This window comes from Sebastes fasciatus, chromosome 8, assembly GCF_043250625.1.
Source record: "Sebastes fasciatus isolate fSebFas1 chromosome 8, fSebFas1.pri, whole genome shotgun sequence".
Classification (NCBI taxonomy): Eukaryota; Metazoa; Chordata; class Actinopteri; order Perciformes; family Sebastidae; genus Sebastes; species Sebastes fasciatus.
Window position 1 is genome coordinate 30782277 of NC_133802.1, and position 26727 is coordinate 30809003.

Here is a 26727-nt window from a genome sequence, read left to right on the forward strand (position 1 = left end):
ATAAAACTGATACTCTGGTATAGTACAGTACAGTCAGTGTCAACAAAAAGTAGATCAAAACAGATTTGTATATTAGAAAAATTTTCTAGGGTTGATTGGTCAAAAAACGGCTAAACATTTTGACCAGTACGGCTCACATGATGACAAAACAACTTCTCATTTTGGTGGCCAACTTAGTGACACAATAACTCGGTTTTGAAGCATGAATGAAGTGTTTTGGGTGAGTTAATACCTTTTGCAGAGTTGTGACAATTGCACTTACAGTTTAGAAAATGTTAAGACCTTTACGAAAAATGTGCCAAAGCGATCGAGAAAAACTGTAAAAGCCTGCTCAGAATTTCCTCTAATAAATCTGCAGCCTCCTGTGAGTCACATCATTTAACACATGCACCAAAATCCACCTGAGTGTTGGGAAATATTAGGAGACTGTTGCCATCTAGTGGTTTCTCTGCAATAAACACCTTCTGCTGGAGGTTTAGAGCCTCACATTATAAACCAGTCTGCATAAAGCTCAACTTCAGAATAACATAATTCCTCGCAGAATCACACAATAGAAGTGGCACGTGACGGCATACATGCGCATCCAAGTGCTAAAAGCTGCAAAGATGAATGGTTTCACTACTGAATGAACATCCTCCTCCTCTTCACTTCCTTTTTAACTTCAGCACTCGTGCAGATTTTCCCCCATTTTGGCATCTGATTTCTCTGTGACAAGGACTGGAATTACATTTAAAATGACCTTATTTGTCCACTGTGTGAGGCGTCTGAAGGTAATATGGCTCGTTTTACATCCTCGGTGGGGAACATAGCTCGGCGGTTTGAATTACCTTCCCCTCAGCTCGTCTCCCAGTGAAAATCCCATTTTCCCATGCAGTGATGGTGCAATGTGCTGAGCTTGGTGATATATCTCAGGGCCCCGACCACGGTGGAGGAGGGGGAACGTAGACATGCTTACTACCTCCCTTTTTAAAACCATCATTTCAGCAGGATCGATAGTACGTCCCACTCCACGGCTGGCAGAGTGCACTGCCTCTATAGGGGAGGTAGGGGGGTTGGTGGGGGTTATGTGTGGACAGCTGCACCACGGCAAGTCCGAGCAGCACTCGCAGCCAAGGTGAATGATCGCATGCTGCGTCAGACACCCGCTTGCGCCGAGATGCAGTTTGTGAGGAGGGCCAGTGGGTGGATGCTGTCCTCAAGTGATGGTTGCAGTTGCAGGCAACATACTGATGAAGCCACAGAACTAGTTCAGCCGTCAGGTACTTCGTGTCCTCAGTAGCTGACTCACAAATCTGCATTGAGATGAGTACAGATCTGCAACCGATGCAGCTTGCATAAAACTGCAGTGGAGGTTGAGCACTCAAATAGATTCACTCTGTAGGTGACGAGACATCATCTCATATTTTAGTGGATGGTTTGCAATAAAAGGCCTAATAATGTTATTATAGTCGTGCACAAGGTTTAGAGAATCATTCACTCTGGGAATACAGACCTCTTGTAATTAATATTTTTAACCTTTACACAAACTTGTATTTTTGACAGATTTTAACACACTCAATTTACAAGTGGTGCTGCAACTAACTATTATTTTCATTATCGATTAATCTCCTATTTTCTCAATTAATCGTTTAATCATTTAGTCTATAAAATGTCATAAAATAATAATAAAAAAAAATACCTGTCACAGTTCCTCAGAGCCAAGGGGTGACAAATTAAAATATCAGACAGAAAAAAAACTAAATATATTCAGTTTACAACGATATAAAAACAGAGAAAAGCAGCAAATCCTCACATTGGAGAAGATGGGACAAGCAATGTTTGGGTTTTTTTGCTATCAAAATAGTTCAGAGCTAAACAAATTAATTGATTAATCGATTAATTTTCAACTGTTGAATTAATCACCAACATAAATTAATAGTTTTTTTTAAGAAGAAAAAGTAAAAATTTTCTGATTCCAGCTTCTTAAATGTGAAAATGTTCTGGTTTCTTTCCTCCTCTATGACAGTAAACTGAATATCTTTGAGTTGTGGACAAAACGAGACATTTGAGGACGTCATCTTGGGCTTTGGGAAACACTGATCGACATTTTGCACCATTTTCTTACATTTTATAGACCAAACAACTAATCGATTAATCAATAAAATAATCGACAGATTAACCGACAATGAAATTAATCGTTGCAGCCCTAGAATAGATAAAACACTACAATATTTCCCTTGGAGATGTGGTGAAATAGAAGTTTATAGTAACATAAAATGGAAATACTTACAGTACAAACCTAAAAATTGTACCTAAGAACAGTAGTTAAGCAAATGTCTACTGAATAAAAGGAGCCAAGAGCTGCAACGATTAATTGATTAATCGATTAGTTGTCAACTATTAATTTAATCGCCAACTATTTTTAAAATCAATTAATCGGTTTGAGTCATTTTAGTAAGAAAAATAAGTAAAAATTCTCTGATTCCAGCTTCTTAAATGTGAATATTTTCTGGTTTCTTTCCTCCTCTATGACAGTAAACTGAATATCTTTGAGTTGTGGACAAAACAAGACATTTGAGGACGTCATCTTGGCTTTGGGAAACACTGATCCACATTTTGCACCATTTTATTACATTTTATAGACCAAACAACTAATAGATTAATCGAGAAAATAATCGACAATGAAAATAATTGTTAGTTGCAGCCCTACAAATATTTGCCAATTTAATTAATTAATTAACTAATTATTTCAGCTTTAATTACTGGTTTATTAACATGCAGTCATGATCATTTATAATAATCCAAACTGAAACATAAAACACTAATTATTTGAAGTATTAAAAGGATATAATGCGGTAATACAGATCAACGTTTCTATAAAGAAGCAGCACTAGAAGTGTACAGGCTTGTGTTTACTCTCTCTTTTGTCTTCGTATGTACGTGCATCGGCGAGCATGTGTTTAGCGTGAGCTGTACTGTGTGTGACTTTGAGAAGGTTTAGAGAAAGAGGTGCACCACTGCGGGACAGGGGGGGAAGTGGATGGGACAGGATGTGTGTGGTGCAGTATACGAGCATCCCCTCCGCTCAGATCGCAGCTCATTTGTCAAGTTGCCTGCAGACTTGAATGGTGCATTGCTGCTAAAACACAGAGAGGCAATCAGCAGTGGAAGAGCACACCTCCAGGGGAGGGGTCCCAGGTGGACCCAAGCCTCCGTGGGTGATCTGCAGATTAAGGGGGGGGCTTTTTCCTCAGCGAACGCCAGAGGGTCAAACTGAGGTTTTGTTTTGTCCTTACAGTATTATTTCATATTAAGGGACATTTTTTATAGTGAATGAAGATCCACCTTTAAAGCTGCAGTGGGTAGAAATGGAACAAATATGATTAAAAAAATATATTTGTATAAAACGGTCGCTATGTCCTGACAGTAGTGAATGAGACAGGTAATCTGAAAATGTGCCTCTGTGTCTTCCGGTGCTCCTAACGGCATCAGCAAGATTTCACAGACCGGGGGAAAACAACCAACCAGAGTCTTACCGTCTCTGAGCAGCTGTCAATCACTCGAGAACTCCGATCGAACGGTCAAACTAGGCAGCGCTGATCAAATATGAATCAATATTCTGTTACTGTAATGCCTATTTCTCTCCTCAGATGTTTTCAGAAACATCTTGTAGTGTACTGTTTAGCTGTAAAATGAGAACTGCAGCACAACCAATAGGAACGCTCTCTCTCTCTCTCTGAAATGACCTGTGATTGGTCAAAGTCTCCCGTCACGGGCTAGATGTTTTAAAATCTGAAAACAGAGCCATGAGGAGGAGCAGATGTCTAGTTTTCTCTCAGAACACTTGAATTACAATATGCTGAAAGGTTATTATGGGAAGTTTTGCCCAACGATGCCAAACATATTCTGCCTACTGCAGGTTTAAGCCACAAAAATGTTCTTTTTGAGTTTGTTCTACTTGCTGTCAGAAGTGGACTCTTAAAGCACAGCATCCCCTGAGTACTGCAGGGAAACAACGAGGGCTGTTGTTATATTTTCCACTTTTACAATAAAACATGCAGACAGACTTCACTGTCATTAGTTTGGCTCACTCAGACTCTGCCGTTGCATACGAGCTGCACTAAGATCTCCTCACAAGCGGAGAAGCCGAGCGAGGTCATGGCGTTGACGGGGGCCCGGTTGTGCTGGTTGATGCTGCAGTAGACGGGCAGACCTGCAGAGCTCATCCTACGCATCAGAGCCAGATTCAGAGCCAGGAAGTAACCGGCCCGCCTGTACTCCGGTAGGGTGTAGGCCATCCTCAGCTCACACAGCTCGTCGGTAAGCACCCAGGACACGGGCCGGCCCTGCTCATCCATCACGCAGTGGTTTGGAAGATGGCGGATGTAGGATCTGACGCGGTTGAGGCTCTCCTGGCTGCCTCCGTACGGCAAGTGTGTGTCGACGAGCTCCACGTGGGATTCATCCAGGATGGAAATTGGCAGCGGCAACACCTTCCTGGTCGGCAGAGGAAATTTATGAAAAAGAATCAAGAAAATGTTTATCATATTATTTAATCAAAAAAACATAATAGAGCTGAATGATTTCAGAAACCCACAGTTGCCGGTCCACATGGTGCAGGCTGTGGTGGATGAAGTTATGAGCCTCACGTTGTGTGATATCAAGCCCACGGAGAGAGGCAAGTTCTTTGATGAGATGACAGTGTGAGCTTGGTATACCTTTCAGAGACACACAAGCAAAGGGATGATTTATTATAGTAGTAGTAATCCTAGTATCATATGAAACTAGAAAACCTAATGAATCCATCGGTACCAACCATGTCATACTGTCAGGAAGGAGGTTAAATAACGCTCCAAACTTACACTAAATTTTGGCGAGGAAAACCTGTCATGGCCATTTTCAAAGGGGTCCCTTGACCTCTGACCTCAAGATATGGGAATGAAAATGGGTTCTATGGGTACCCACGAGTCTCCCCTTTACAGACATGCCCACTTTATGATAATCACATGCAGTTTGGGGCAAGTCATAGTCAAGTCAGCACACTGACAGCTGTTGTTGCCTGTTGGGCTGCAGTTTGCCATGTTATGATTTGAGGATATTGTTTTATGCTAAATGCAGTACCTGTGAGGGTTTCTGGACAATATTTGTCATTGTTTTGTGTTGTTAATTGATTTTCAATAATAAATATATACATACATTTGCATAAAGCAGCACATTTGCCCACTCCCATGTTGATAAGAGTATTAAATATTTGACAAATCTCGCTTTATGGTACATTTTGAACAGATAGAAAATGTGCGGTTAGTCATGGAAAATCATGCGACTGATCGTGATTAAATATTTTAATCGATTGACAGCCATTTCATTGTTGGTTGGTTTCTGTCTCTCAGTGGAGATGTTTTGCCTTCATGGTGCCACACTACCTCTGAATAGGAGTCCGTTCCTCCAGTTTACGACTCTCTCATTAAGCAGCAGACCTCTCAGAGTTTCTGAGTTCTTGGTGAAGACGGTGCAGATGTCAGGAATCACCCCGGAGCTGCTGCTGCTGCTGAAACGCTTCACAGGCAAGATACAGTCATCAACGGGCCACTCTGGAGGAGCCTGTAAGTTATACTTGTCCCTGTGTGCCATACCTGGTTTTGACGGTAACAAATGGCAGTGGTGAATGTAGGCCAGGAGTCAACACACATCTCCAGATGACACGGATTGTTGTGGAGGATATGCAACATGCCTCCGAGAACCTGAAACGCAGAACACAATGCGGCAGGGACCAGAATAACAAGCTGCTGGCCGTCTCTGCAGATGAAACTGGCACAAATAGCACCGTCTCTAAACCACACAAATATTAATATTTCATTAAAAAAAAAAACAGCATTACGTTGATGGACTGCGGCAGTTCCCTGTAAAGGATATCTTTCATCAAAATGAGGTCCTCGAGTGCTTTCAAGATGATCATTTTGTCTTCAGTGTAAACTTGCCTCTGCGTTGAATCTGTTCAGCACAAGAAAGCAGGATTCAGCCATGACACATAATGAACTACTCCGTACACCATCTGTGTGGTTTGGAATCGGGCCATTAAGTGTTAAATAAAGGGCACAAAATGTCAGCAAGAGAGCCCTCGAGGACTTGATGATTTGACAGTTGGACAACCTGAAACCCTCACGGACTTTGCAGGAACACGCCCCAAAGTCTGTGAGTGTGGACGTTGGGATTGGGCCTTTGAGCCCTTTATAAACACTTTCCGTTAAGTGCGCATTTCTGCAGACTTTGCCAAAGGGAATTACCCACAATTCATAGCTTTGAGACGTTAAATACAGGGTTACCAAGGTTTATATATACTGTATATATATATATATACAACATATATTCATTATTTTTTACCCCTGTCCGCAGCTATAACCCCATAATTTATTATATCTTCATCTGTGCAATGATGTGGTTTACTCCAGCATTAAACCTGCATTTATTTATACAGAACATTTAAACTAACATTCATATTTATTTATACTATTCTTGTATTTTTACACACTTAATGATAGATCCTTTTTTTACCTTCACCAAGGCCAAAGGAGGTTATGTTTTCACCGGCGTTGGTTTATTGGCTTGTTTGTCTGTCTGTCTGTCTGTCTGTTAGCAGGATTACTCCAAATGTCTGTGATGGATTTTAATTAATTTTTTTGGATGGGTGGATTGTGGCACAATGAACAATCCATTAGATTTTGGTGGCGATCCAGATCATGATCCGGATTCAGGAATAATTTTAAGGATTCCGATCAGCCTGAGCATTAAAACCACAGGGTATAACACATCTGCAGTGTAACTGATGACGCGTGACCCCGCCTCCTTCTGAGAGCAGAGACATACGTGCATGGATGTGTGTGCTGGCCGTCCGCAGTGAGAAAGAACTATACAGACATAACAAGGCTGCTGACTGAGAGAGGCATCCGCGACACGTTACACAGACACACACCGTGTTAATAATAAGCCGACCACCTCATGCAGCCGCTAGCTGTGAGCTGTGATCTGTCACGCGTTGGCGGAGGTCTGCGCTCTCCGAGTGCCATTCTAATTCAGCATCATTATTAGCACTGTTATACATATTTCTTATTTCTTATGATTTCTCTATGTTTATATTTATATATATATATATGTATATATTAGTATAAGCTAACTCGCTCCAATAAAAATTATAACAACTATAATATAAAAATGAATCATGAATAATGATATAATTAATATTACAGTATTGTTAGAAATTTAAGTCAGACTCGTGCTGACACAGAAAGTCAATAGTCAAAGTCCCAAACTATTGACTTTTAAAATGGTCATTGTATGTTTAAATTATGCAAAAAAGTATAAATATATATTTTATATAATATATTTCTATTCTAAATTATTTCTATTCTAGATTGGGAGCAGAACGTTACTCTCAATTTCCCCCCCGGGGATCAATAAAGTATTTCTGATTTTGATATTTATTTCCTTGTCCCGAAGCCTGCCACTGTATTTAAACCCTCCACCTTAAAGAAGGTGCTTCATTGAGCTGTGAGTGTGACTACAAACGGAGTGGGAGGGTGTCGGGACCGGGTTGGAATTGAGCCAATATATACGGGCTGGTTTACCGCTCAAAGGCATCTACATACATCTGACACAGATGAGATGAACACAAAATCCAAAGTCTTTATTCTCTATTCAGATAAATGTTTACCTAACCTGCACTACATCATGCCGTCGTCAAACTGCAGTCGTCTTAAAATACACAAAAGGCTGAAGAGAAACTTTACAGCAACTATTTTTCTTTTAATAATTCACAGGGATGTTCGAAATTGATGTTATATGTCTGCGAGGGACCTAATAAAGGCTGCAGTCTCCCTGAGTTAGAGCTGATCTGTGCGTTATGCTTTGCTTCAACACCTCTGTAGAGAGCAGACGGACTACTGCTGCTGCTGCTGACACCGACGGCTGACGGAGCGGCCGCTCGTTCGCCACAACAGAGCAGCCAGCTGTCAGAAGTTCAGCCACTCGCCGTAATATCAATCCATCATAGAGCTTTTTACTACTATCTCTCTCATAGCGAGGGAGAAACTGATGATTCCTTCACAAGTTTCACATATCGAGCTCTTCCTTTCAAAATCTTTAATATCATGTCACGAGTGATTCTTTGATGAAGTGTTTCCATTGTCAGTGAAATAAATTGTATCTGGGATAATTCATCTGTGCTTAGACGTTTGACCTGTTTTGCTGTTGACAGTGTCTTTTTCACTCCACTTGGCCTTGGGAGAAATCTGCTCAGCTTTACAAAATGAGGTCAACAAAGAAGCATTGGTGCAGTGAAACGCACCACGCACCTTCTCCTACAAAATCAGCATCCCATCACTCAGTCTGTCTCTGTGCCAGACTGACTGAAGTGAGCAGAGAGAGAGAAAGAGAGAGAGAGATTTTGAAGTTAATTCATTGCTCATCACCTCCTCTGACTCCGTCTTGCATTGGCGACGTCAGGTTTCCCCTGAGAATATCCTTCACAACGACATAACCACTCATGCACACTGAAATCCCTTTTTTATTTTACATCTTGTCATATTTTCAGAAAAAAACTGTGCTGCTGTGTCGTACGCTCCAAAAGAAAGAAAGAGAAGAGAAATCTTCACAGCGCTGCTTTTAAATCTACAGTTTCAAAAGACCGAGGAGTCAGTCGTCAGTCAAGGCAATTCTCCTCCTTGACTGAGGACTATTGAGAATTAGTCTGAATTGATGTGTAAACCAAGCAAGCTGCTGAGCTCGTGAATCAATCGTGTCTATTATCTTTTTCCGGACAGATCAATGGAGCCGAGGAATAGGCTGTGAATGGCAAAAAAGAAAAGAGAGAAAAAAAAAAAAAAAAGAGGCACCAGCTGATGTTTAGACTGGACTCCATTATCTGCACGAGTCAAGACCGTCCACTACTTGACAGATAACCCTTTCTTTCAGATGAGCATTACGTCAAGTTTTGTTACAGCTCATGTCTGATAAGACAATGACGATAGCTTGTTATGACACCAGGCACCACTGGTGGAGAAAACATGATGACGTGCCCTCTTGGATGCCCCTATGGTAGATAAAACATGATAAAGTGCCTTCTAGGGTGCCCTTCCAGTGGAGAAAACATGATAAAGTGCCTTCTAGGGTGCCCTTCCAGTGGAGAAACGTGATAAAATGCCTTCTAGGGTGCCCTACCAGTAGAGAAAACATGATGAAGTGCCTTCTAGGATGTCCGTCCAGTAGAGAAAACAAGATAAAGTGCCTTCTAGGGTGCCCTTCCAGTGGAGAAACGTGAAAAAATGCGTTCTAGGGTGCCCTACCAGTAGAGAAAACATGATGAAGTGCCTTCTAGGATGTCCGTCCAGTAGAGAAAACAAGATAAAATGCCTTCCAGGGTGCCCTTCCACTACAGAAAACATGATAAAGTGCCTTCCAGGGTGCCCTTCCAGTAGACAAAACATGATAAAGTGGCCTCTAGGTTGCATTTCCAGTAGAGAAAACACAACAAAGTGCCCTCTAAGGTGCCCTTCCAGTAGAGAAAACATGATAAAGTGGCCTCTAGGGTGCCCTTCCAGTAGAGAAAACGTGATAAAATGACCTCTAGGATGCCCATGGTAGATAAAGCATGATAAAGTGGCCTCTAGGGTGCATTTCCAATAAAGAAAACATGATAAAGTGTCTTTTAGGGTGCCCTTCCAGTGGAGAAAACACAATAAAGTGTCCTCTAGGGTGCTGATCCAGTGGAGAAAACACGATAAAGTTGTCTCTAGGGAGCCGATCCAGTGGAGAAAACGTGATGAAGTGCCCTCTTGGATGCCCCTATGGTTGATAAAACATGATAAACAATCCGCTTGGGTGCCATTCAAGTGGAGAAAACATGCTGCAGTGCCATATAAACTGCCCTACATGATAGAAACCTTTCTGCACTGGTGCCCCACTGCATGCAGCGGGTGCCCTTTTTTATTTTTTCCACCCCTTCCCCTCAGACAGCCTGAGTCCACCACTGCCAGGCACAGATAAAACAATCACCTATTTCAGGTAAACATTTCCTATCAACTGCAAAAAAATGCTAATCGTCGGGCCGTTCTCCCAGACCTTAATGCGAATCATAAACATGAGCGAGAGCCGTGTATATACACATTCAATGAACTGCAAAGATGACTCGACTCAGAATCTCTACATTCATATGATCTACGAGCCTTAACGCCCATTCACACTCTCTGCCCTTGGCCGGGTTAACCAGAGAGAATATTAAGAAGAGTGCGGGAGCCAGAGGCGATGAGGTGACAGTATAGCCAGGTAACGACACAGGCAGGTAATCTAATAGGACATGTAAAAAGGCCCCTCCTCATGGCTTATTCATCACTGGGGATGCCATTACTGAGAACGGCGTTGGCTATGTGAGGGATATGCTGGCGGGGGCATTTCCCCCCTCTCCCGGTGTCACAGAGTACAGAGGAGAGGACAGATGCTGCGAGGGCTTCGGCAGACTGATGCAGTAGCAGCGCTGCATGCAGATCGAACACGCAGGGGAAAGATGTTCCGCTCTCAGCTGATGGATAATTTGCATGATGCATGCCTATGAATCACATCGACACTGACTGATATGGACAGCCTCGTGTGGCTGATCCCCAGTAGTCAGAGATGTTCCATTACGCCACCCGTTTTGCTGATTCAGCGATCTGTTCCAGCAGTGGCGGATCTTTTAAGGGCGGCTAATAAGGCAGAAAAGCCTCGATGTATTAATGTGCTTAAAGCAGGTGAGCACACACACCTTTGACGTGATGGATGCAGGGTTAATATGAGATGCATGCAGCTCCTAATTATGCACCAGAGGACGAAAGATCGCAGGGTTCAACCGGGGGCCCGGGCAGAGCAACAACAAAAAAAATAGAAAAGCCTGCAGTGGGAAGCAGAGAGCGCTGCACTGCTGCAGAGACTCTGGAGCCTACAGAATTTCTAATAGAGCCACCATCTATCTATCCATACGAAGCCTCCTGCATGCAGCGAGCGCACCGCAAAAACGTCACCACCGCATGTCGGGAAGTGCGTTTTTTGTGAAAGACGTTGCAGAAAGAGAAGTGAAGTTCAACCTCATCGGCTGACATAAAATGATGGATGACCTCACTCTCGCAGAGTTGTGCAACGCGCTAAAAGACAAATTTGGTCGGTCAAGATATTTGGTATATTTTAGCGCACTGCAGAATAGCACCAGTGCACCTTGGGTAATGAAAGGCAGGTAATGGGGGATTGCAGATTGAGGACGTTTCACTTTTTCTGAAGGGGATTTTGCACCTTTGAGGATTGTGAAACTTTGAGCGATAGCAGCTTTTTAGATAGCGACTTACTGATTATTGCTCGTTTGTCAAAACGTGTGGCGATCAGCGTGCAATAGTCCTGCGGCGTGCCTCGTGTATTTTTGAGGTACTTGGTTGAAATACGATTCTTAACATTTGCTTATGGGTAAAATACATTTTAGTGTATCACCAGGTGACAAACAATCATTTTGATTTAAAAAATGGTGACTACGTCTTCGATTTTCTTCATTTAGCTTGACGCAGTCACCTTTTTCTGATCGTACATGTACAATATTTTATTTTAAATACGTCTTTTTTTTTTGCAACTCATATCTGGAGAAAATCCTTCCAGGCATTTTCAGAGGAAATTACATTTCTGGAGATATTGTGACAAGTTTCAAAGCCACACCAGAGGAGATGGCCTCTCTGTAGAGCAAACTGTTCCTCATTGAGGTTTTGAGCACACTCATATCTCAAAGCGGCTTTTGCTGTAGTGTGAAAATGAATAAAAGAAGGGGGGGATATGTGTGGCGTGGAGGGGGTCTCTCTTGTGAGGAGTCCTTTACACTGATAATTCTCGGGGGGTGGGGGGAGGATGGTGTTGCAGAGGAGAGGAGGGCAGACTGAGGATGTGCACACATACACTGACCCTGGAGGTTGCGTTCCCCTTTAAAAGTCCCATCCCACTCAGATACGCAGAGCTCATGCAGGATCTGCTGCGGCAGTGGGGGAACACTGCTGAGCTGTGCAGTTTGTGCTGCCAGCAAGCGTGCAAAGAAGAGGAGGGGGGGAGCGAGTGCGTACAGGAGGAGGAGGAGGACTGAGGGAGAAAAGGAGAGAGAGCGAGAGAGAGAGTGCAAACAATGTCATTCTGTTCAGGAGGCAATGCTGCAGTCAACTTTGCAGCGCCATGAAAGCACATCACCAGCAAGCAAGAGGCTCAGAGTGAGTGCAAGAGAAGTTTCGTCTCCTCTCCGCCCCGGCGAGCGATGCTCATCAGCAGGTAAACATTTATTCCTTCTCTGGTCTTATTTATCTTTTTATATTGTCTTTGCATAGGATGGTCTACTTCTTAAATCGGGACTTGATATGTCGGCGTGTGCATGCCTGCAGTGTCGGAGCTCCCGGCTGCTTCTGTCTCATCAGTGTCAGCCTCCTCTGCACCAGTAATATAACCAGGCAGACAGCCAGTCAGTTAGCAGTCAGGCTCCACTGCTCCCTCATCCATGTTTAACACATGGTACGGGCTGGAAATAGCAGCCGGCAGTGTCAGATAGCGGCCGGTGGAGGAGAAAGCACAAGGACAAAAAAGACTAACCGGGATGCAAAGAGTTCCCTCCATCAGAGGAGACTTTCATCTTTGCTGACTTGGCTTTTAGGGAGAGCACAGATAGTCTGTACTTTTCTCTGGTTTTATCAGCATGTGTTAGTTAGTGAATATGATACCGGTAAGAAGGAGCTAGGTGTCCTGTGTGCTGAGAATGGGAGAATGAGAATGAGGCTACAGTGGCCTGCATGGGACAGTGGTGCAGTCATGAAGTTGAGCTCTAGCTACTGGGACTTTTCTGCCGTCCTCAAAGTGGACACCAGGGCAGAGTTCAGCTCTTTAGGATTCTTTTAGTTTGTTGTGAGGTGTTTGTGCATGTGTTTCCATGTTTTTTATTTGTCTCTTGGATATAAGAACAGAAATTACACTTGGTAACATCTATGCAGCAGCAGTGTTTCAGCAACTCTCTTCCTCTCTAAAAGTCCATGTTGCTACTTTTGTCTTTTATTGTCTACGCTCAACTGCGGGCCTTTTCTCAAAAGGCCGTGTAAAAATAGTTTGTGGGCGAAAAAAAAAATCTTCACATAAAAAGTGAGTCAGTGTTGGAAATGTGCTTTGGGAGGTCTGGATGATGGATCCAGTCAGGTCAGCTTGTGTGTGTGTGTGTGTGTGTGTGTGTGTGTGTGTGTGCACGCTCTGAGTTCACCTCAGGTAACTGTGCTAAGACCTTGAGAAAAAGAAAAAGCCGGCCCTGCAGTCGTCAGCTTTGTCTAAAGCATCTCTTCTGGCCTTTGGATTTCTCCCCCACTGCAGGAAGGCGGGCGGGCGGGAAGGGGGAACAGATAGCAAAACTCCGCGCCACATCCGGAAGCCTGACATCATCTCGGAACATCTGCAGTTCTCCTGCTCTCACTTTTCACCGAGGGTGGGTGCTGCACTGCCAGCGAAGGAAATTGCCGCACTCACCTGATGTTCCTTGCACCTCACTTCTGCCCTCCCCCCACCTTCCATCCTCCTCTTCCCTCCTCCTTCCTCGTCTCCAATTTCTCTACTGTAGTCTCCCTCAGAGGTACAGTTGCCCGGCACAGCGCCTCACCGGCATGCTTTGCACCTCTGTGATTCTGCCTCCTCCTCCTCCTCCTCCTCCTCCTCCTCCTCCTCTTTTCTCCTCCTCCCTCTCCCCCTGCTGAAAAAGTATGCAGCACATGCTCTCACCATCCTCCTTGAGCAATTTGCCTGAGTGAAGAGAGAGGAGAGAGAGAGCCAGTGAGCCAGCAGCAGCAGCAGCAGCAGCAGCAGCAGCAGCAGCAGCATCCTGCAGTGTCCTGCAGCAGCTGAGTTCCTGCAGTGCCGGCCTCTAATAGCCCACATGCACACCAACACAGACAGGGATGCACATCAGTGTCTCTCAGACGCAGACACAGTCCTTCGGTCACGTGACACGGTGGCGGCTGAATGTGAGGGAGAGCACGCCGGACCGGACTGAGCTGAGTTTAGAGACAGAGGAGAAAGAGAAAGACACTCTGCTCATGAAGCTCCACAGGGAGGCAACGGTGAGATTAGCCGGTTGCATCCCCCCACTCCCCACTCCCCCCTACCCATCCCACCTCCTACCTCCTTCCCCCCCCCTCCCACTCCCCGATGGTGCATTGTCCCGTTCCAGCCCTCCAGTTCCGATGATGTAATCAATGCAGCAAGCTTTGAACTTGCCGGGCTAGGGGGGCTTCTGCAAGTGTGAGGCCTCCGCGGCTGCAGTCCCAGGTAGGTAGATGAATAAATTACACTTTTTTAATGTGATGATTTTGCTATTTTAAAGTGCGGAAAATAATTTCCGGTGAGTGGGCTATAGCTTGGCGATTGTCCATATTTCACAGAAAAGATCAGCTCGTGCGTCCATAAATTAAGAGTTTGGTGAAACTACTGCTGGCACTTTGTCAGAACGCTAGTGTGCAGTGCAGTGCCGCATCACCGCTTCCAATAAATTAAAGCAAGTATCTGCAGGCGAAGACGAGAAGCGCTTCTGCTCTTTCACAAAGTTGGCTTTCCTAGTTGCTGTCAGCGGGGGGGGGGGGGAGACAAACCGCCAAGCAGCGGCTTTGAGTACATCATTGTGACTTTGCTCTTTCGCTGATAAGGTCATCAGCGTGTTGACGGGCTGCAGCACCGGAGATGTACAACAGTATATATATACGGTGCTTTACAGGCAGCCAGATTGAGACCATATTGGAGCAGGTGAGTTTTTTGCTGAGCTGGTTCCTGCCGCTGCACCCAGAATCTGCCTAGTGATCAACTTCCAGTACAGCAGTGATGAACTGGCATCACCCCTCCTCCAGTTAAAAACCCAGCAGCTCTGCGTAATTAGCACTCATGGAACGCTGACGATTCTGCACATTTGATACGGTTGACTGTTTCAGTGGCTAAATAGGATAAAGGACTCTTTTCTCCGCTGCATTAATAAGTTGCTTTTTTAACTTGACATTAAACATCACAGATCCAGAAAAATATTAATATTTCACATATCATTCCTTAATGCATTCCTTAAGATTTTCATGTAGTTCCGAGGGGCTTCATCTGGGATTCACGTGACCTACTGTGGTTTACTGTAGCCTATAAGATGATCTGATGAATCAGCAGCTTTCATTAGTATGCTGTGCCGGTGCTCGGTTACAGCGTCTGTAAACCGCTCATTCTGCTGTGCTCTGGTAAAGAGGAAACGACTTGCTAATACTGGAGCTGATTTTATAAGATATTTAATTTTACTTGCATTCCTTCAGCTTACCGAAGTTTTTTTCGCATTAGCCAGGAAAGACAGAGGACATTGTGGAGCGTTTCCAGCCGCCGGGCAGAGAGAGAAGAGGAGGAGAAAGAAAGGAAAAATCACAGCCTGCAGGCAAACTGTACTTCTTCATGATCTATGACCTGGCAAAGATGATCTGACAAGTCGGTCCAATTCAGAAAATGCTCTTCTCTCAGCAGCCGTCATCCCTCACCTCACATCATCACCTCTACTTTTTATTTAAATAGAAATCTACTTAACCAATATCACCCAGAGGATCCATCATAGGGTGCTTTCACACTTCGTACCTTTCAGCCCTCCAAACGAACTCGATTAGTCAGCATTTTTTGTGAACACTCCAACAGAACTCAGACCTTCTCTGAAACGAACCGGGAGGTGGTCTGAGTTCGGATCGCTTTAAGTCCGCGTTGCAGTTCGCTTTAACCTTTTACATTGTGAACACAAAGCGTTCCAGGTTCGCTTAAGGAATGTCACAAGAACCGAAGATGTCACGGAACTCGTTTTTCTGCAGTACCGCAGGTACCGTATGTACCGTCGAGGCTCGACACTAATGGCGTCCCGTCGTCCCGGGGACTAAAGAAAATGTGTTTGGATTTTGGAGAGAAACTTGAATAAGGAGACGTTTTTACAGTTTTTACTATATAAAATAGAGACACTACGCATTTACATTTTTACGACCACCGCTTGAGGATAGAGAGACAACTGCATCGATTGCACAGATAGGACATCCTAAAACACCGGTGGCAGCAACTTGACGAAAGCGCTGCATTTTCCAGATGTTTTTGGTCTTAATGAGTTTATTTCATTAGGACTATGTAGGTCTGAGCTCCAGAGAAACTATAGTGTGAACAGAAAGAGGACTGAGGCCCCATTAGAGCTGAAGTGGACCAGAAAGTCCTCTTTCTAATGAACTGACAATGTGAACCTTTACTATTGGTCCTCTTTAAGAGGACTGAGTTTGTTTAAAAAGGACTATATGTGAAAACGCCCTTAATATACCTTCAAACAATAACTCGATGTGTTTAAAGTAAAAGCTGTGCATGCTAACCGATTGAAGCAGGCTGAGTCATGCTGTTTTATTTTTTTTCTTGGGTTTCCCCCCTCTCTGATTCTCTGCTCCTCCCTCTCTGGTCTAGGCTCATACACCCGGCCGGCTGCTGGTGGCGTGTTGGAACATGCCTTGACTTGTTGGGCTGCCTGAGCAAAGCAGAGAGAGGAGAAGTGAGGAGAGGAGAGGAGAGGCTTGTGGTCAACAGTTTGCCAGTGTGAAGTGACCCACACACTCACACAATGAGAGAGGCCTGCTGCAGCCGTGGACAGACTCCTGTTGATGTCAACGCCAGGGTGCTCTCCCCGGGAGACGAGCGTGGATGGAGGAGAGCGCCGCCGCTGCCTCACTGCTTGGTGAGTGTTTGAATAAAAGCCTCTCACATATAATAATATATCTGTGAGCATCTAGGTTAATTGTTACTGCAAAGAGGAGCACCTTTACTTTGAGTAAAACTTCAGAAACACTTCATTAGTGTGGGGAAATCTAGATATGCTAAAATGAGATCCGCTTAATAAGAGCTGTAACTTGACTGAAGTATAGATGAGAAGTTTGAAGTGTTAAGGGCTGTGAAAGCGTCCAAGCCGAGTCTTGACGCTAACATGATGCCATGGCAACAAAACAAAGGGTCACTAAGTACAGAGAGGTGTGATACGCCTCAATAAGGCTGGGCGATATCTGATAAAAAATCAAATATCACAATATTTTTTTGACCAAATACCTCGATATCGATATTGTGATGATGGTGCTTTTACAAAAATATTTACACAATGAAATTTTTGATAAATAATCATCAGTAATGTGTAGCGATCCATCGATATGGATCGATTAGATGATCAAAAATTAAATATTTTTCATCTAATTTTTTTTTCTTTTTTCTTAACTGATAAAAAACATCTGCAATCAAACGGGAGAAATGTGGCACTTTATATGTCTATTTTTTTTTTTTTTAAATGTTATTCATTTAAATATCTGGAAGAGCTCAGTAATAAAATTGGCAAATTATATTTTAGTTGCTCTTTGTGAGGTGATATAAATATAACTGATTGAGTTAAATGGGCGTAATGATATTGTCTCATATCAACGTGCAGGCCTCTGAATGGAATCAAATCTAAATCGTATCACTTCGGCAGACTTATATTAGCAAATATGGTATCGTGGTGAAACTTGTGATTTACACCCTTAGTAATGTGGATATAATGACTAAAGGCAAATAATAGAACAGCTAGAAAAGTCTGGTAAGTTCAGAAAATGCAGACAACAAACACAAGGCTTTCATCCAGGAGGCCGCTGTTCGTGTCCCGTGCGTCACGTTACGATCGGCTGTTCGTTCGTGTCCCGTGTTCACAACGTTCAGTGTCATTTTCACTGTACAAACGTAGCACGTGTTTCTGTTTACTTGACAACATTAAGCACGTGTTCACTGCGACCGAAAAGAGTGACGTCGAGGGGTCTGACAGAGCGTCTGTATATGACGAGTCGGGATGCGTTGGACTCTTTCACAAGTCCCCGGGTTATTTTAGTAAAACTAAAACTGAAACTAAAACTAAAATAAGCATTTTAATAAAGTGAAACTAAATAAAAACTACCATATATCCTTTAAGAAAAACTAAAACTAAACTGAAACAATATTGCTTGGTTAAAAAACTGATAAAAATAAAATAAAGATGAACATAAATTCATTTCAGTTTTAGTTTTTAGCTTTAGATAGAAAGATAGATAGATAGAAAATTCAGATATAAAAATACCAGGAGGTGAAGAAAACTGTTAAAAATGAATATAGTGCAGGGTAACAACTGAGAAACAGGACTATTAAATTGTGAATGTAGTGCAAAAAGTGATATAGTGCTGGATAATAAAATATAGGAGAGATACAGTAGAGACCAGGGGATTGAGAAATGTCAAATATGGAATATAATGCAGGATAAGAACTGAGGTAGAGGTTTTTTTATTTAAAAAAAACTATTATATCACTACCAAAAAAAGGAGACATTATTAATTTCCGTCAACTCTCGTGACGTTGAACCACAGATATTGAACAGACTTGACCTTCAAAGAGATGACGCCATGTCGCAACTGCTTCACTAAAGCAGCACGATGATTAAGTATTAAATATTAAACATTATGGCCGTTCCTACACAGTTCTACAACCATGTATCTTGTATGTATATGTAGCTACATAATTATGAGACATTATACCCATCCCTAACAAAAACAATCTAAAACTAAATATATAAAAACTAAAAACTCCGAGCAGAAAACGAGCAAGAGCAAAAGCACATATTGAAAACTCAAAATTAAAATAAAATAAAAAACTAATTGAAAATTCTAAACTATTCTAACCTTGCCGAGGACTCGAGGATCAATGTCTGACCACAGTTTGATCCACATTAATCAATCAAACGATAATCATTTAGTGTCTTGCGTAATATGATCTGTGTATTTTACTTCGTTGTGTCGTCAATCCTCTGCAGATAGTTACTGGGGCAACTCTGTTTTCTGGTAACCGGGGGTACAGGTACACACAGTAGGTAAGACTCAAAAACCATTGAATTATTAACACACTGCAATACTGAAAAGTTCCAAAACTTTACAACAAAAGGTGGAGAATAAACGTCATGACCCGGCTTTTTATTACATCTAATCATTTTCTATCCGCCTAAAAAGGGCCTCCAGTGGTGGATTTCAACTGTCAATTTGAAATTAAAACGTCTAAAAAGGCTAAATCAATATACTGTACGTACTTGTGCTGCATAAACCTCAGGGGGAGGCTAAGCTCCGGCACCAGGCGTGCCATCATGTGTAGCATTGTGTTTCAGGAACATGGCTCTAGAGTAAATACTGGTGTCATTGTTAGCTATAAGATGATTAGGTTTGTGGGAATGGGACCGGAGCGGGGGAGGCACGACTGTTTGAGCGTCGTTAGCCGACACGGGAACGACCAGGAAATGCACAGTGGAGAGGAGAGAGGAGGAGGTGGAGGAGGTGGAGGAGGAGGAGGAGGTGGAGGTGGAGCGTACAGGGTTGGTGATATGTTTCAGTATCTGAGGCCTGACAGCAGAGGGACCCAGCAGGTTATATGTGGTAACACACAGCAATTAACCTATTTGAAATTTCTTTGGAATTACTGCCAAATTACCCCAATATTTACCTCAAAATTACTTTATTATAAACATTATTTAATAATTATATGCTAAAATAGCATATAATCCAAATCCAATCCAAATTTATTTATAAAGCACATTTAAAAACAACAAAAGTTGACCAAAGTGCTGTACAATTACACATAAAAACAACACAACAAAACAACTAAGACCAACTTAAAACCAACAACACATTAAAATAATAAAAGCGTTAAGAATATTAAAAGTCAGCTCTCATGCCGAGCCAAAAGCCAAGGAATAAAAGTGATTTAATAACAGTTCAAATAAAGCCCTTAGGCTTGAGAAGTGGCTGTGCGCTGCTCTTCATCGGAGGTGGAAAACTAATAAAAGACACTTCTGATCAGACACAGATCTCACCATTGTGTGACTTATTATCTACACTAATGTAACCTGGTAGCTGATGTTATGATTCAGGGAATTTTTAAAGAACTTATTTGCTAATTATCATCATATGGAAATAAAGCAATCAATCAATCAATCAATTAACTTTGTATTCTTTTCCTGGAAATGTATTAAATAAATGACCAGCTATTTGGAAATAGCGGAATATAAATATTAAATAATGTTTATAATAAAGTAATTTTGAGGTAAATATTGGGGTAATTTGGCAGTAATTCCAAAGAAATTTAAAATAGGTTACATGCCATTTATCACCTAATTGCCATGAAATTTGCGGACTTATAAAATGAAGTATTATGTGTCTTTTCTGGTGATGTAATGGGGAAATCTAGCGTGATACTAGGGGGAATTTTTGCCTGTAGGCTGAATTTGTCATGAACTATAGACTTATTATCCCATGTGAGAGTGACGTGGTTACTGGTCTAAGACAAGCACTGCATTTTATGTACTATTACACTTGACTAGGACCGTCCTCGACTAAAGAAATTCTTAATTTAAACTTAAACACTAATCGATTAGTTGGTTTAATTGACAGATCTGTAAAACTGAGTTTCTCCACAAAGAATCACACAAAAGCACCACTTTAAATATTGAGTTTACCAGAGATGTGCTCATAAGTTTCTTGGAAATAAGTCATTCAGCGTGAAAAAAAGCATAAAAAAGGACTAGTTGACTAAAGAAATGTTAGTCGACCGAGACCAAAACAACTGATTAGTCGACTAATCGACTAAGACTAAGACTAAGGCTTGACACTGTAGATGTGACATCTCTGACGCCGTATTCACACCAGAGCAGCGGTGACGTGCAGCCTGCGGCGACCTGCCACGCAATGTCTATGAAAAGCTGTGGCGGTCGATTAATTCTGCGGCAAAGTGCGGCCAAACAAAAGTTGGGAAAAGTTGAACTTGTAGCAGTGAAGTGAGGCCAGAGAGGCCAATCAGTAAACAGATGCAGTGACTCCTGTGACATGTTGACCTGTGTTACAAACAATTTCTTCCCGTCTGAAACACATGAACATATGATAGAGTATTAGGGCCATATTGAGGGGGGAAATAAAATCGGAGATTTCGAGAATAAAGTCGTAATTTAATGAGAATAAAGTCATACTATTTCAAGAAAAAAAAGGCATAATATGAGAAAAAAAGTAATTTCCTCCTCCACAAAAGAGTCAGTTCCTCCATCAGGTCCGTGTGGTTCTTTCTTCAGAATAAACGCAGTTTCTTGCACAATCTTTTCACGGTCCTGATACTGATGATAATGTGGTGCTGATGTGCCAAAAGATGAAGTATTTGGTTATTTGTGAAACATAAACTAAAGTATAACTTCACAAGATGCTCCACGTTCCTCATTTTCACACAGCTGCTCTATTTCCCCTCTAAAATAACACGTAAAATTACTACTTTATAATATTATGGCTTTATTCTAGAAATCTCAGATTAATTTTTCTTCCTCAATGTGGCCCTAATACTCTGCACTTCGCTGCTACCTGGTGTGAATTTGGCGTAATTCTCTAATAAATTGACACTCTTTAAGAGTTTCTGCACCTCTGTGGTTCAAAGTTTGACAGTTTGTCAGTAAGATATCTAAAAATCTGTACAATTACCAGAATGCTACTTTTTCAAAACCATACTACAACAAATCCTCTATCATCTAAAATAAATACTTAAACTTTGCAGTGGTGTTTTTCAGGTCATCTTAAAGGGGTAGTTCGGGTGTTTTGAAGTGGAGTTGTATGAGGTTCTTATCCATAGTCAGTAGATGACGGTCGATACGCTTTCAGTTTGGAGAAACAGACAGGAGTTACTGTACGGAACCAAAGCAATGTAATTGATTAATAGTCTAAATTAAGAACATGACTTTTAACCTGATAGGCTAAATCAATTAATTCAATAGTCACCATTAGGGTTGCACAATTAATTGAATATTAATCGTGATTTTGGCTTCCCACAATGAAATGGACATGATCGACTGCAATATTGACGTTTAATATGCGTGCTCCGCTCATAGAAAACTCTGCTGCGTTAATCAAGCGCTTCCTAAACTTAACAGGTAGAGATGATTTGTCATATCAGCAGCCACTGCCATTGACTTACATTACTGTGCATTCAAGCTCTACTCAGTACAAGTAAGTATTTGTGCGAAGGTAAAATTATAACGCTATCACGATACAAATCAAATGTAATCTTGTAGAAATGTGGCGAGAAACTTATATACTATTAACTAATAACTTAAATCCAGTTGTTTGAAGATGTTTCACAGCAATATAAAATAGATATTAGAGAGAGAAATATGAGCCGTTTAACTTCCTAACACTACTGTAGCTCTAAGCAGCTCATAAAAAACACTTACAAAGCAAATATTTAAATAAAAATACAATCATTTATTTCCTAATCATTTGAATTGTGTGTTTTTATGCAAATATAGATAATAAAGTAAAAGGATAACAAGTAGAATTTTTGACGGCTGGAATTTAGCACAACATGGAAGTGAAACAGCGCTGTGTTTATTTAAATGTGAAATTGTAATACAAATATTTTGTACCTAAAATCAATGAATAATCGTGATCTCAGTATTGATCATTTTGGCCATAATCGTGCGGCCCTGATTCACCTCACACTAATATTTGAAACTAATCTCCCACTACTTCTTTTGTGTTGTTTGTCCAATAATAGCACAAATAGGAAGGCAAAACTCAGCGCAGCCTGAGGCCTGAAGCGCGTGTGTGTGTGGACAGGTTAGTGAGTCGTCGCTGCAGCTGCTGTTTGCTGTGTGATGCAGCCGGTCATTCATTCAAGCAAGCAGGGTGTTGTTTTCACTGGCATTCCTCAATCGTGTATTAGGGATTACATCAAGCCCCGAGCAGGAAGGAATTCCTCTCATCATGTGTTCAGTGGAGGCAGCGTCTGGCTCGCCACAAAGAGACACAGATGCAGGCGTTTGGCAAACGGAAAGCAGGTCATGAGGTGTTTCTGTGTCTGTGGGTGTGTAACACGGGGGGGGCACATAAATAAATATTTAGTGTCCGCATCAGAGCATCATTTTTTTATGAGTATCTAAATTTGTTCTTTTGCCATCAGATAAGGTCAAGATTTTCCAACCACCCATTAAGTGAGGAATTTCAAGTTACACAACCTAAAAATGCGTCATAAAATGCACCAAAAAGCAGACACGGGGAGCTACAAATAGCCTCGCTGCGGATAAGATACACCCGATAGAGGACGTTCGTCCAACTGTACGTCGTCCAAACGTCCCTCCCGACGCCTCCGTCTCCATAATTCCCTCTGTTCCCTCGTTTGCTCTCCGGTATCCATGTTGTCCTGTCAGCAAAGCTGAGTCCACAGGGAGAGGACAGTATGGAGTGGTCAGCCGGCCCAAAATAGCACTGCAGCGAGCAAACACCAACTGATAACAAGGGAGGGATTATAGCCCCTTAGGTACAAACACACACACACACACACACACACACACACACACACACACACGGTACTCGTGTGAACAGATAGCCACGCACAAATAGATGAGAGCTAAATCAAACTGAGCATTTTGTTGCAAAATCATGAGTCATGGCAAGTCTATTCTTAGTTTGGGGGGGTTTTCTGTTTGCCCAACTTGTGTGCACTTAAAGTGATGCTGCATTAAAGGCTGGAGGAGCATCAGGGATCTAACTTTGGGTCACTTTGGGCAGCGTAGCGCAGACGTATCGATGCATCGCAGTTATATAAAACTGAGTCAGGCAGGAGAGAGGGCCTCTTTATTAAATCTTAATGCAGAACTCCTAAAAAGAAACTGATATTTATTTTAATATTACAATCTATTAGGCCAAATTATGTTTATTCCATGCAGTGATGTAAGAAGTACTTCAATCCTTTTATTATTATTATTTATTATTATCTTTTTTACTTTTATTTATTTACTTCATTATATTTTCATTATAAATATATATCCTTTTACCTTAATGTCTAGCTATTTATTTACAATTAAGATTTTTTATAATAATTCTTATATTATTATTATTTTATACATTGCCATATGTTCAATTTGGGGGAAGGATCTGTGTTGTGAGTACAATGTGTTAAATGTATCAAATCAATAAATATATGTAGTGGTGTAAGAAGTACTTCAATCATTTACTTAAGTAAAAGTACTATCACAATGTAAAAATACTCCAATACAAGTAAAAGTCCTGCATTCAAATTTACTTGAAGTATTAAAATTAAAAGTACTATTAACGGGAGCAGTAGTAGACTTTTCTCTAATCTTTGCTTATTTTCAGTGAAATATTGGATACTTTGACCTCTTTGGGTCTTGAACAGTTGAAATGAACCCATGTGAGTCTTCAGAGAAGTTTAGAGGGACATGACGAGACCCCAACTACACACTGCTTTTTGTAAGAGCAAAGAAATATTGGGGACATATAAATATATATGTATATATATATACATATATATTTATATAAAGTACAATATTTTGCTGTGAATTGTAGCAAAGTTGAAGTATTAAGTAGCAGAAAAAGGAAATACGATAGCGATACCTGGGCTTTGGGAACCAGCCAATTCCGAGTACTGATCTGATACCAGTGTTTAATTAATAAGCTGTATGTCTCTCTGTGTTGAAGAGACTGGGATCCTTCTGTTATGTGTAAGGCAACATCAGGCTGGACTTAAACATTGCTTTCCTAACTTTGTAAAACAAAATGTAGAAAATAAATACATAGATATAAATTTACTGAATTGTTTTTTATAACTAAAATGATAAATTGTAAACCAGCAACTTGGCAAAAAACATCTTCAATATTAACAGGAATTAAAATTCAAGTGTAAACCTTTTTTAATGCAGCAACAAATTGGTGAAAACTTAAACAGGATTCAAATTCCAGTGTATAATGATTATAGTATACAAATGTAGAATTTAATTTAATAGATCGGCCCCATTGTCACCGATATCCGATCCAGCTATTTGAGTCGGTATTGGCCCGATATCAGATCCGGTATCGGTGCCTCCCTAACTTAAGTACAGTACTTGAGTAAATGTACTTTTACGCCACTGATTCCATCACTATTTCCTCACATAGAGCCGCCAGCTGTTGGGACCACGCCGCCGCCGCCGGGGGCTTTTAGTGCGAGGCCGTTGCCTTCCAACCACCACCACCGCTGCCCCTAGCCCCACCACCAGGAAGCTGGGCATGAACAGTGTGAGCGTCTGTAGCGCCAGACTCACGGGTGGAAGTGCACGGCAGGCGGAGGAGGGACAGACGGTTGGACGTGCTGCGGCTCCTGTGGGTGTTTCTCTGGCAGTGTCTTAGCTGGTTGTTGTGAGTGAGAACGAAGCAATCAGCAAGTATACTGCCGCAGAAATTCTTCGCAATAAGAGGCCCTGGGATCACCGCCATCACGAGAGGGAAGGAGGAAAAAATCAGCACTGTAGCGAACGTGGATCGTGTTTTGTGTGATGAAACTGTAGAAATGAACGAGGGCTGAGGACCTGATGCAGAATTAACTGAAGATAGATCACCTGAACGCAATGGGATCAAAACTCCTGTATTATGTGCTGTACTTTTATGGTCCTCTGCTGCCATCTTGTGACTAAACCTCCCAGCATGCTTTTGTTCATTTAAAGGGGACATATCATGCTCATTTTCAGGTTCACACTTGTATTTTAGGTTTCTACCAGAACACGTTTACATGCTTTAATGTTCAAAAAACACATTATTTTCTCATACTGTCTGAATTAGGGCTTGTTGAGCTGTTGCACCTCTATTAAATACAGGCCTGCTAATTTTTTGATGAGGTGCCAGAGACCTAGAAGAGGCGATTATCTGAACATAGGCTGACTTGACCATTAATTAATCTGCCATATCTCATGTATAAAATCAGTTATTGCTTCATATGATATAGAAATATCATTCATTACTATCAATCAATCTATTTATATATTTTGGAGTTCAAACATGTTGGAAATGGTTGTTTTTCTTCTCCCCTTATGTGCAAAACAAACTGAACCGTGACCCAAACCGTGACCCAAAATCTGCAATACAAACCGAACCTCTCTTTAAGACGCCCTCCTGAAAAAGCCCAGTCTGCTCTGATTGGCTTGTGAGAAAAATATGGTGCACCTTTGCAGGTAGTTATCAAGCCATGGGTGGTATCTTCATAGATATATATATACGTAGATGCCGCATTGGCCTTTGGATGATACGTCAACGTCGCTGCCATATTGGGGAGGTCAGGACAGTCCTGTAAACACATATAACAACCGAGTCGTTTCAGTCCTGACCTCCCTGACGTATCGCAGCAATGGGCTGAAGCAGCCAATGCGGTATCTACGTATATACATCTATGGGTATATTCTAATGAGCCTGCATGTGACATAGGAAAGGGAGCTAAATCTGAATGACTAGAGCCCACAAAGAACTGACTGGGTTGTCATATTTCACAGTTTGTAGGTTGGTAGGCACTCCAGACTGGAGGTAGACCGATTAATCGGCAAACTATCGTTAACGGCGCCGAGGAACTGGGCTCTGATAAGTGGCCGCCACCAGTCCCGCTGGGACGTACATCACCGTTTTGCATTGAGGCTTCATACACAAAGTCAAGGTAGAGCGGGAGAAAAAAGTTATCTCTCGAATATATATAACACAACACTATCAGCTCTTTGTCCCCGATACAAGACAGGCAATTTGGCGTTCTCTCTTCCAAATAATCCAGCTTCGGAACCATCCATTCATGAAATTAAATCGCACACTTAAGGATCCTCCGTAC

General features: G+C 41.9%; 1 long non-coding RNA gene and 1 pseudogene across 2 annotated transcripts; one reads left to right on the plus strand and one right to left on the minus strand.

Moving 5' to 3' along the window:
• Positions 1 to 718: 718 nt before the first annotated feature.
• The window catches only part of LOC141773232 (putative glycine N-acyltransferase-like protein 1B), a 32623-nt pseudogene continuing 6614 nt past the window's right edge, over positions 719 to 26727 (minus strand).
• LOC141773243 (uncharacterized) lies at positions 11468 to 25059 on the plus strand. 2 transcript variants are annotated; one of them, XR_012595052.1, is made up of 4 exons: positions 11468 to 12297; positions 13375 to 14322; positions 16495 to 16762; positions 25041 to 25059. It is a non-coding gene; the product is annotated as an uncharacterized LOC141773243 (long non-coding RNA). The 2 variants fall into 2 exon arrangements; XR_012595051.1 differs by lacking the exon at positions 11468 to 12297 and having other exon boundaries at positions 12343 to 14322.